The sequence below is a fragment of the Lycium barbarum genome, chromosome 9 (genome assembly GCF_019175385.1).
Source record: "Lycium barbarum isolate Lr01 chromosome 9, ASM1917538v2, whole genome shotgun sequence".
Lineage (NCBI taxonomy): Eukaryota > Viridiplantae > Streptophyta > Magnoliopsida > Solanales > Solanaceae > Lycium > Lycium barbarum.
The window spans coordinates 4,989,336-4,999,711 of NC_083345.1; positions in this window are offsets into that span (position 1 = coordinate 4,989,336).

Here is a 10,376-nt window from a genome sequence, read left to right on the forward strand (position 1 = left end):
ATATATTTTAGTTTGTTAAGTTTTCAATGATGGTTACTTTAGTATATAAAATGTATCATTGTTGTACAGAATGTGTATCCCTACTATATATGTATAGAAAATGCATCATAAATATTATTAAACATGTTTTGAGATATTTCTTGAAGGCTAAATTGACGTATAAATATACACATATTATACATGTTTTGGAACATTTGTTGAAGGCTCAATATGAATTTTAACCTTTAGTGGAGACTTTTTTAATTGCCACTTTAAAAAAAAAAAGAGTTTATCTTTAGTCGCCACAAATAGTTCCTTTTTTTTTTTCTTTTTTTTTCTGCAGCGGACTTTAATTGGCAACTTCTAAAGTCGCCACGGAAAGTCTTCTTTTTTTAAAAGGAGTTTGGGCTGCTGGGCCGGCCAGTACTTGGGAATAGTTTGGGCTGGCCGTCCAGCTTAAGGTATTAGGCCCAAATGTGAAATTATTTTGGCCTGTTGGTCATTGTATATCTTTTTTTTGGGCAATTCGCAGAATTGCCCTTCTTTTGGGGTGGTCTTTAAATTTTGCCCCTCATATTTGAAATCTTTAAGTTTTGCCCTTCGGCTAAACCCCATAGGTTCTAGGTTCGAATCCCCACACAGTCAAAATTTTAAAAAAAAATCGCAAGGCAGAGTTTAAATTCGCTATGCCCCCACCGGCATACACTTGTGAAGGAATTACCAAAGTTATGCTGGACCCGGCATACTTATGCCTTATGGGCATACTTGGCATAAGTATGCCGGATCCAGCATAACTTTGATAATTCCTTCACAAGTTTATGCCGGATCCGGCATAAAAGTTTGCCCATTAAAAGTATGCTCCCAACAACATAAACTTGTTAAGGAATTACCAAACTTATGTCGATCCCGGCATACTTATGCCTTATGGGCAGACTTGGCATAAGTATGCCGGGTCCGGCATAACTTTGGTAATTCCTTCACAAGTTTATGCCTGATCCGGCATAAAAGTTTGCCCATTAAAAGTATGCCCCCACCGGATGAGGGTACCTAGGAAGAATTTCATTGTCCTCCTTCCAATATTATTTTTAGAACTAAAAGGCTTCATGGTAAAAACTTTGTGCGTGGCCTCTTCCACTCATCGTCATGCAAATGCTATCAACAATTATCATAGTGTTAATACTCATTAAAAACTAGGCTTAGATATAATGGAACAAAATCACGACAACTACTCTTTTCTAACACGACCCCATAATGTATTAACAAAAGCAGTTATAATATATCCAATACAAGAATTGTAGCAAAGAAAGTCTTTAGGCCACATTGGCACAAAAACCACTTGAATTTTAATAGAGCATTTTGATGTCACTAAAAATCTGTAAAAAGTTGACATGAGATCTCAAAGTTATGCTAGACCCGGCATAAACTTATGAAGGAATTACCAAAGTTATGCCGGACCCGGCATACTTATGCCAAGTCTGCCCATAAGGCATGAGTATGCCGGGTCCGGCATAACTTTGGTAAGTCCTTCATAAGTTTATGCCGGGTCCGGCATACACGCGACCCAAACCTTGCCTTGCGGTTTTCTTTTTTAATTTATGCTTGAGCGGGGCTCGAACTCAGAACCTCATGATTTCTGCGTGAACGCTCAGTGTTGCAATGCGAAGGGCAAAAATTAAAGACCAGCAATATGAGGGGCATAATTTAAAGACCACAAATATAAGGGTCAAAATTTAAAGACCACCCCAAAAGAAGGGCAATCCGCGCAAAAGAATACTTTTTTTTTCTTTCTTTCTATTGGGTCATAATTCTCTTTCTTAATATTTCCCCTTTCCTTTTCTTTTTGCTTTATTACTTTGAAAATATTTTTTAAATTCTACGCCATCAAGTTTAGTGTTTAATTAAGGAGTTCAAAACTTAAACCACTGTGTAATAGTCTAGAATCGTGTTTGGAATAAACTCTAAAATTCCCTGGATTGTTCTTTAATCTTCACTTTGATTGTTTCAAAATTATATATTTTCTTACTCAAATAAAAATGAAAATTAAAAATAAAAAATAACAAATAAAGGAAAAAAAAAATATAGTGAAAGTGATTGGACCAAAATAATTAGATAGTCGAATCACATGTCCACAAAGATCGAATGATTATATAGAGTCAGAAATGAAGCTATAACCAACCAAGAATAGTCATTTAAACGTTTATAATGCGAATGAGAGACCAAATGTCCAAATATAACAAAATGATTTCGTCAAATCATTTATAGATTGCGATGAGATATAAGGTTACGTTGCTCTTAAGCATCTTATACATTAAGGAGCTACTATTAATAGGTTCAAAACCGCAGTAATTGCCCTACCACCCTAAAAAAGTAGTTGAAAAATAGTGCTAGAAAAAGAAAAGGGAAAAAGCAGAAGCAATATGGCAACAAAATGCCAAACTTTGGAAAGGTTGTGAGAAAGAGGAAAATTTTTGTGTTTGCTTCTATAATGTCAGTTCCCTTTATGCCAATAAATGTTGCAGTTTTTGCAATTATAGCCTCACTTTGCAAAGCATATATACTTGTAAACACAATCTAATTAAGCCTGACTCAATCTTAAAACTCGCTATGAGGTGAAAATTATCTAAAATCATATAAGAAGAACTATTATTGGATAACCCAATCATAAGTATGAGTTTGACTCAGATATCAAGTTATGAAAATAGAGTAATTTTGACATAGCAATATCCTAAAAATTAGCTCACGTGATGAGAGTTGTGTTCAAATACCATGTCTATCGTTCTCTCAGTGTTGGAGGATCAGGGACAGAAATTAGAAGCGGATCTTGGAATTGAAGGTTATGACTCCTACAATAATCTCAAGTTAATACACATTAATAATTGGGTATATATAGGGTATACGCAAAAATTACTAGATTTTTGTGAGCCCGTATATTCTCCACTGGTTCTGCCTCTTAAAAAAATTGATCTTACACTTACTATGTGAAAGACTCTCACCAATACCACTAAACGGCAAATTTCGTTTATTCGGCCTAACAACACATTACTGAGAAACATACTTCAAAAACACATATTTGTGAACCGCTTGAGAGTAATGCTTTTTTCTCCTTACTAGAAGTAACTTGAGGAAAAAACAAAAGAAAAAGAGATGTAGTAATATCATTATTGTGCACTTTAATATTAATTGTAAAACTTCAACCATTTCAGATCTAATTAAATTCTATAAAAAGTAACAAACTAAAACAAGAAGCTAAGCTAATCAGATTAGTAAGCAAATATAACTCTTTAACTCGATCAAACAACCAAGGAGAAAAAACAGAAATGTGGGTCTTTAAATTTACATTACAAAAAGTTCAAAAAAGTAAAAAAGATTAGACCTTTAAGTTCACACAATAAAGTATTAGGTTTTTTCAGATAGGATACTGACCTTTAACACGATACACAATGGGCTTAGACATATGGAAATTTGATGACGTTGTGCTCAAATGAGGTTATTGATAGCTGCAATGAAAATCAAGAAAAAAGGGGTGAAATTTCATTATAAATAAATAAGAAACCAGTAGAAATGTACTAGACTTACAGCACAGAGTACAAGTTAAGGAAATCATGATCACTACTCCACTGGAGAAGACCAGTAAGAACAGGAGTGAGAGGGGTACAACGCCACGTGTATTTTTCTTCTCTGTATTCGCTCCATCTTATTATTATTATTATTATTATTATTATTATTATTATTATGTTATATTGTTATTATTATTATTTTTATTATAGTTTTAAGTTTAAGTTACTTTGAAAAAAGACAAGCAAATGGGGCAAAGTTACTTGGATTGACGAGTGTCGCCTGACATGGGTTGAAAAGCAGGTTATAACTCAATTCTTATTAAGTTTTATTTTTTTGGTTTGTTCTTATATAATTTTTTTAGTATTTCATAAAATTATTTTCTTTCTTTATTTGGTTATATATAACATATCAAATGAAAAAAATTGAAAATACTTAGACAAGATTTTTCATTGGTCAATTTGAATTGTATATCAATCTAGTTTTTTATCGATTGAAATAGGCTGAGCTGAAATGAACCTGAGCTAATAATTCAGCGGGCTAATAATCAGCACAAACTTAAACGGATTGGGGAATCATATTTTTATGAACTGATTTTGCCACCTTAACCACAACAAAGAATGAAAGAAAAGGGTTCATCATCCGGATGAAATTAAAACTTTGTGGCATGTTTGCATTTGTTTAAAAAAGGTTTTAAATTTTTTTAATTTTGACTATTTTTTGTTCTTATCGCACTTCCCTCTTGAAAGCAAAATTAAATGGAAATCTTGCAAATAAATTTTGGGGGTTTGGGCGGGGAGGGGGAGGGGGGGGGGGGGGGGGGGGCGGAGGAGGAGGAGCAATTAACAAAACAAGAATAAGCAAATCTAGGGAGATTTTGAATTATAACAAGTTTAAGAAAGGATATCATACTTAAAACTGGTGACAAGGAGTCGTTTAAATAGTAGTACCTTTTTAAAAATATGGGAACTATATAAATAGCAACAAACACAACTTATCAATAATTAGCCATTAAGTCATGCTATCAAAAATAGCCCCAAAAAAAAAGTTATCAGTAATATACAACATTCAAAAACCTGAGGAAAAAAAAAGGATTTTTTATTTTTTCGATAGGTATGGTTGGAATTCGATTAAAAAACATATATGAGGCAATATATAAAATTTGAGGAAGATTGAAGCTGGTTTTGACTAGTTTGGAGACAAAATTTGTAGTTGAAATCGAGTTTAAATCTCACGGAGATACACATTTGATACATATAGGATAAATATGGGATACACAAATGATACATGGAGGTATACATAGGGGATATATATCTGATCTTCTTCTATATTCATCTTCTACTTTGAAGTTGACTCAAATTTCAATACAAACGACCTCAAAGTCAATGAATTGGCCAGGTCGTTTTTTGATATTCAATCGTATATTTCTTAATAGAAAATGATGAGATAGTAACACAGAAGGTCACCCAACTACGGATAATGATCTCTCAAAGTTTTTTTTTTTTTTACGTAACAATAGGATCAACCAACTTTTCCTATATTACATTAAAAGTCATCCAATTAATAGTTGGCCAATAAAATATGACATGACATTTAATTTAGTCCAAATAAACTTTTTTTTCTCAGTCCACATGGTAATAAGACCAGACTTGACCCAACTCCATAACTCAAATTAACCCTTATTAACCCTATTCACTTAGACAAAATTACAAATGAAGCTTTTTGCTTTCACAAAAAATTCAGAACTTGAAAAAAAGCCATGAAATCTCAAAGAAAGGGGTTCATCCCTTGCCCACGGGCATTATTTAATGTCAAAATGGACCACTATGTCGACGGTGTTGCACAAAACATTAGAGAAAACGATGTTAATTTTTATTTTTTATTTTTTGAATCTTACTTTATTTTTAGAATAGCAATATATGTTTGCATCAATCAAGTCTTTGCATTCTTAAGTCTTAATAGCCTGGTTAAGTACGTTATAGCTTGCAAAATAAATACATCAGGGTGCTCCTATTCTAATTAATAATAAATGCTAGCAATATATGATTAGCAACACGATTTATGGGTCAGAATGAATGACCAAACTTTTACATTTACTTAATGTCGTTAAAAAATCTTTATGAATTTCACCCGAGAGAAGGAAAAAAAGACGACACGATTTTAATAAAATGATGGACGATTTTTTCCAGAGAGACTGAAACTCTATTTTAATTAAGAAAGAATAGGGTTAATAAGGGCTAATTTGCGTTATGAGTTTGGGTCGGGTCAAGTCTTATTGCCATGTGGACTGAGAGAAAAAAGTCTATGTTGACTAAATTAAATGTCATGTCATATGTTATTGGTCAAACATTAATTGGGTGGCTTTTGAAGTGATATATGGAAAGTTGGGTGACCTATCTTGTTAAAAAAATAATAAAAAATAAAAATAAAACACAACATGACTTCAGGATATCATTATCCACAGTTGAGTGACCTTTTGTGTTACTATTTCAAAATGATATTGGACTAATATTAATAGAATTTTATGCGTAATTAGTTAATATCGATAGTATTTTATGAATTGACCAATATTACTAGCATTTTTGTTTTGGAAAGTCAAACTGGGTAATTTTTTCTCCCCAAAAAAAGGAATTTTATAGAGCGCAATAACATACTATAGAATCAAAATTTTGCGATATCAATAGTCAATAGAATAGAAAAAAAGAAAGATAACAACGAGGGGGGATTTTTTTTATTTTTTAATATTATTATTTTATATATTTATAGATTTACAGTAATCAGTCCAAGAGGATAATTAGCCACGCTAATATTGAGACACAGGCCAAATTCCTACAAGAAGCGATAATGAAAACTTTTTTTTTCTTTTTCAGACAAGACTTTTTTGGTGGCAGTTCTCCCAGTGTATGCTTATGATGCTGTATGGGCAGATATTTTGGGAGCTTCTTTTGTTAGAAGCATTTTGACTTGTAATCTAAACAATGCTAACTTATACTCAAATTGAGCCTGTTGTGAGGACGACGTCCCCAAACTATATATAATTTTGTTTTTGTGCGTATTACTATATAATATAAGAGGGAATGTGAGGACTTTTGTAGTCCTCATAAGAGTTTTTCAAATTTTTAAAAAAAATTTAATTAATTACTTTTATGTCCTAATTTTATTTATTTAAGTAAATTTTTTGATTTTTTATTTTTAAGGTCTACTTTTCAAAAGCTATCGAATCTGGGACTTTTGTAGTCCTCACAATAATTTCTAATTCTTTTAAAAAAAATTAATTAATTACTTTTAGGTCCTAATCTTATTTATTTAAGTCAATTTTTTTATTTTTTATTTTTAAGGTCTACTTTTCAAAAGCTATCGAACCTTCTACCTCATTTTTCATGTTCTTTGATTTTCTGGTTCGTGCTCGATATCCGCATTTAAGCCCAATTAATCTAGATAATTAGCATTGTATCGCGCCTATTCAGAGGGAACACTTCCTCCAAAGATTTTTTCCATATCCATGTTCGAACCCCTAATCCCTAATTAAGAGAGGAGCAGCTCCATCCGCTGCACAAGTTAAATTATGTATTTGTCTTAAAAGTTCATTAACTATGTATAGATTATTTATTTAGAACTAAATAACTTCAGAAAATTAGGATACATAAGTTATAAATGTCAAATTCTGGCTCCGCATTTGATTTGAAGTAAATAATTTTATCAAAATGAAAGTTAAAATATTAAAGCAGTGGAATGAAAATTTTGCTTTTATATAATTACCCACTTGTGGGACTACAATGGGTATATGGTTGTTGTTGTTGTTGTTGTACACTTATACTAACACAGATTATATTTTTTTAGTTAAAATATCTACTTTTATATCTTGAGTTTGAGCCCGGGCTTAGCACGGACTTCGCATAACTAGTATATGTATATACAACATGATAGATTTCTTTCCTATTCAATTTTACCTCCTACTTTTCCTTGCCAAACTAAACAACCTAAGGAAAGATGTTTTGACTTTTTCACAATGTCTCTTTTTTCCTTTTTTTTTTCTTTTCTTTTTTCTTTCTATTGGATCATTATTCTCTTTCTTAATATTTCCCCTTTCCTTTTCTTTTGGTTTACTACTTTGAAAATATTTTTTAAATTCTACGCCATCGAGTTTAGTGTCTAATTAAGGAGTTCATAATTTAAACCATTGCGTAATAGTCTAGACTTGTGTCTGGAATAAACTCTAAAATTCCCTGGATTGTCCTTTAATCTTCCCTTTGATTGTTTCAAAATTATATACTTTCTTACTCAAATAAAAACGAAAAATAAAAAAAAAGGAAAAAAATATAGTGAAAGTGAATGGACCAAAATAATGAGATAGTCCAATCACATGTCCAAAAAAATCGAATGATTATATAAAGCCAGAAATGGAGCTATAACCAATCAAGAATCGTCACTTAAACGTTTATAAAGCGAATAGGGAACCACATGTCCAAATATATATAATAAAATGATTTCATCAAATCATTTATAGATTGTGATGAGATATAAGGTTACGTTGCTCTTAAGCATCTTATACATTAAGGACCTACTATTAATAGGTTCAAAATCACACTAATTGCCCTACCGCCCTAAAAAAGTAGTTGAAAAATAGTGCTTCAAAAAGAAAAGGGACAAACCGGAAGCAATATGACAACAAAATGCCAAATTTTGGAAAGGTTGTGAAAAAGAGGAAAAAGTTTGTGTTTGCTTCTATAATGTTGGTTCTCTTTTTGCCAATAAATGTTGGAGTTTTTGCAATTATAACCTCACTTGGCAAAGCGTATATACATGTAGACACAATGTAATTAAGCTCGACTCAATCTTAAAACTTGCTATGAGGTGAAAATTATCTAAAATCATATAAGAAGAACTACTATTGGATAACCCAAACATAAGTGTGAGTTTGACTCAGATATCAAGTTATGAAAATAGAGTAATTTTGACATAACAGTATCCTAAAAATTAGCTCACGTGATGAGAGTTGTGTTCAAATACCATGTCTATCGTTCTCTCAGTGTTGGAGGATCAGGGCCAGCAATTAGAAGCGGATCCTGGAATTGAAGTTTATGGCTCCTACAATAAGCTCAAGTTAATACACATTAATAATTGGGTATATATAGGGTATAAGCAAAAATTACTAGATTTTTGTGAGCCCGTATATTCTATACTGGCTCTACCTCTTATAAAAATTGATCTTGAACTTACAATGTGAAAGACTCTCACCAATGCCACTAAACAACAAGTTTCATTTATTCAGCCTAATAACACTAATTACAATGTGAAAGACTCTCACCAATACCACTAAACAACAAGTTTCATTTATTCAGCCTAATAACACTGAGAAACATACTTCAAAATTACATATTTGTGAATCGCTTAAAGAGTAATGTTTTTTTCTCCTTACTGGAAGTAACTTGAGGAAAAAACAATAGAAAAAGAGATGTAATAATATTATTATCGTGCACTTTAATATTAATTGTAAAACTTCAACCATTTCAGATCTAATTAAATTCTATAAAAAGTAACAAACAAAAACAAGAAGCAAAGCTAATCAGATTAGTAAACCCAATTAGTGAAAGAAATTGGTAAAGTCTGGCGCAACATCAATTAGTGATTGGTGAAAAATCAGTTATAACAGCAATTTCTAATTTCTACCCAACAAATGGAAATAAAGTACATTTTTTTTAAAATAAAGTACACCTGCTAATGAAAATAGACCAACAACTGCCCTCTATGCTATAGGAAAATTACCTACTTTATCTTTGTTAAAAATTTGGCACAACAACAAGACAGCTGAATAATAAGAAGAAACAAATAACTTTTTACTTGCCTTTTCTCCTATTTTTAACTTTCCCCAAAGGTTGAATAGAACTTTGCGAAACACGGATTCTGATAGCGCAATTGACGCGAGTAAATTTTTTTAAAAGGTCACACATATTTTGATAATTGTCTATAAATTTTTATTTTTTTTTGGTAACTAACCATGCATATTAATCACCAAGTAAGTCGTTACAAAGCCATAGCATAGCTGACACAGTTTGCTATCTCTACTATTACCCAAAAAGGAGAAAACCTATATAGTAACAATCCAGCACTTTAAAGCCTATAGCTATGCATCATTTGTTGTAGTCTTGGTGGAGCCCTTGAAACATAGGCCACCTCCCTTGCAATGCTGTCCCAACCCGAAAACGTTGCTCAAAGATTCTCAAGTTTCTTTCTATCCATACTGCATGCACAACTTCAGCAAAGACCAATCTAAAAATATAACTTTCTGAGTTCTTCTTTTGGCCTGCGAAACAGCCCAGTGTTGATATTGATCCCAATTGGTCCAGCTGACAGTGTCACTTTGCATCCAGTCTAAATCTTTCTTCCACACATGCTTTGTATAAGAATAGTCGGTGAATAGATGAACTTTGTTTTCATGAGCCTGTTGGCACAAGACACACATAGGATCCACTTTGATACCCCATTTGATTAGCCTATTCGAAGTTAGCAGATTACCATGAAGGTGAAGCTATATAGTAAAGCTTGCCTTTCGCCATGCATAGTTTTTGAACATTAAACCCTTCCATCTCATAGTAGGATTATCTCCTAGCAGCTGCAGATAAATCTATCTGATGATGCTCTTCTCGAGCTTGTTGTGGTTCATTAAGTGAGTGAGAGTATCTCTGGCAGTAAAAATCATTCTCACCATCCAACACGCTTGCTTAGGAATTGGGATATCTTGAATCATAGCACCTTTTGTGTAGTAGGCATGTATCCACCTTATCCAAAGTTTGTCTCGTTTATGAGCTAAGTCCCAACATGTTTTTGCAATGGCAACTTTA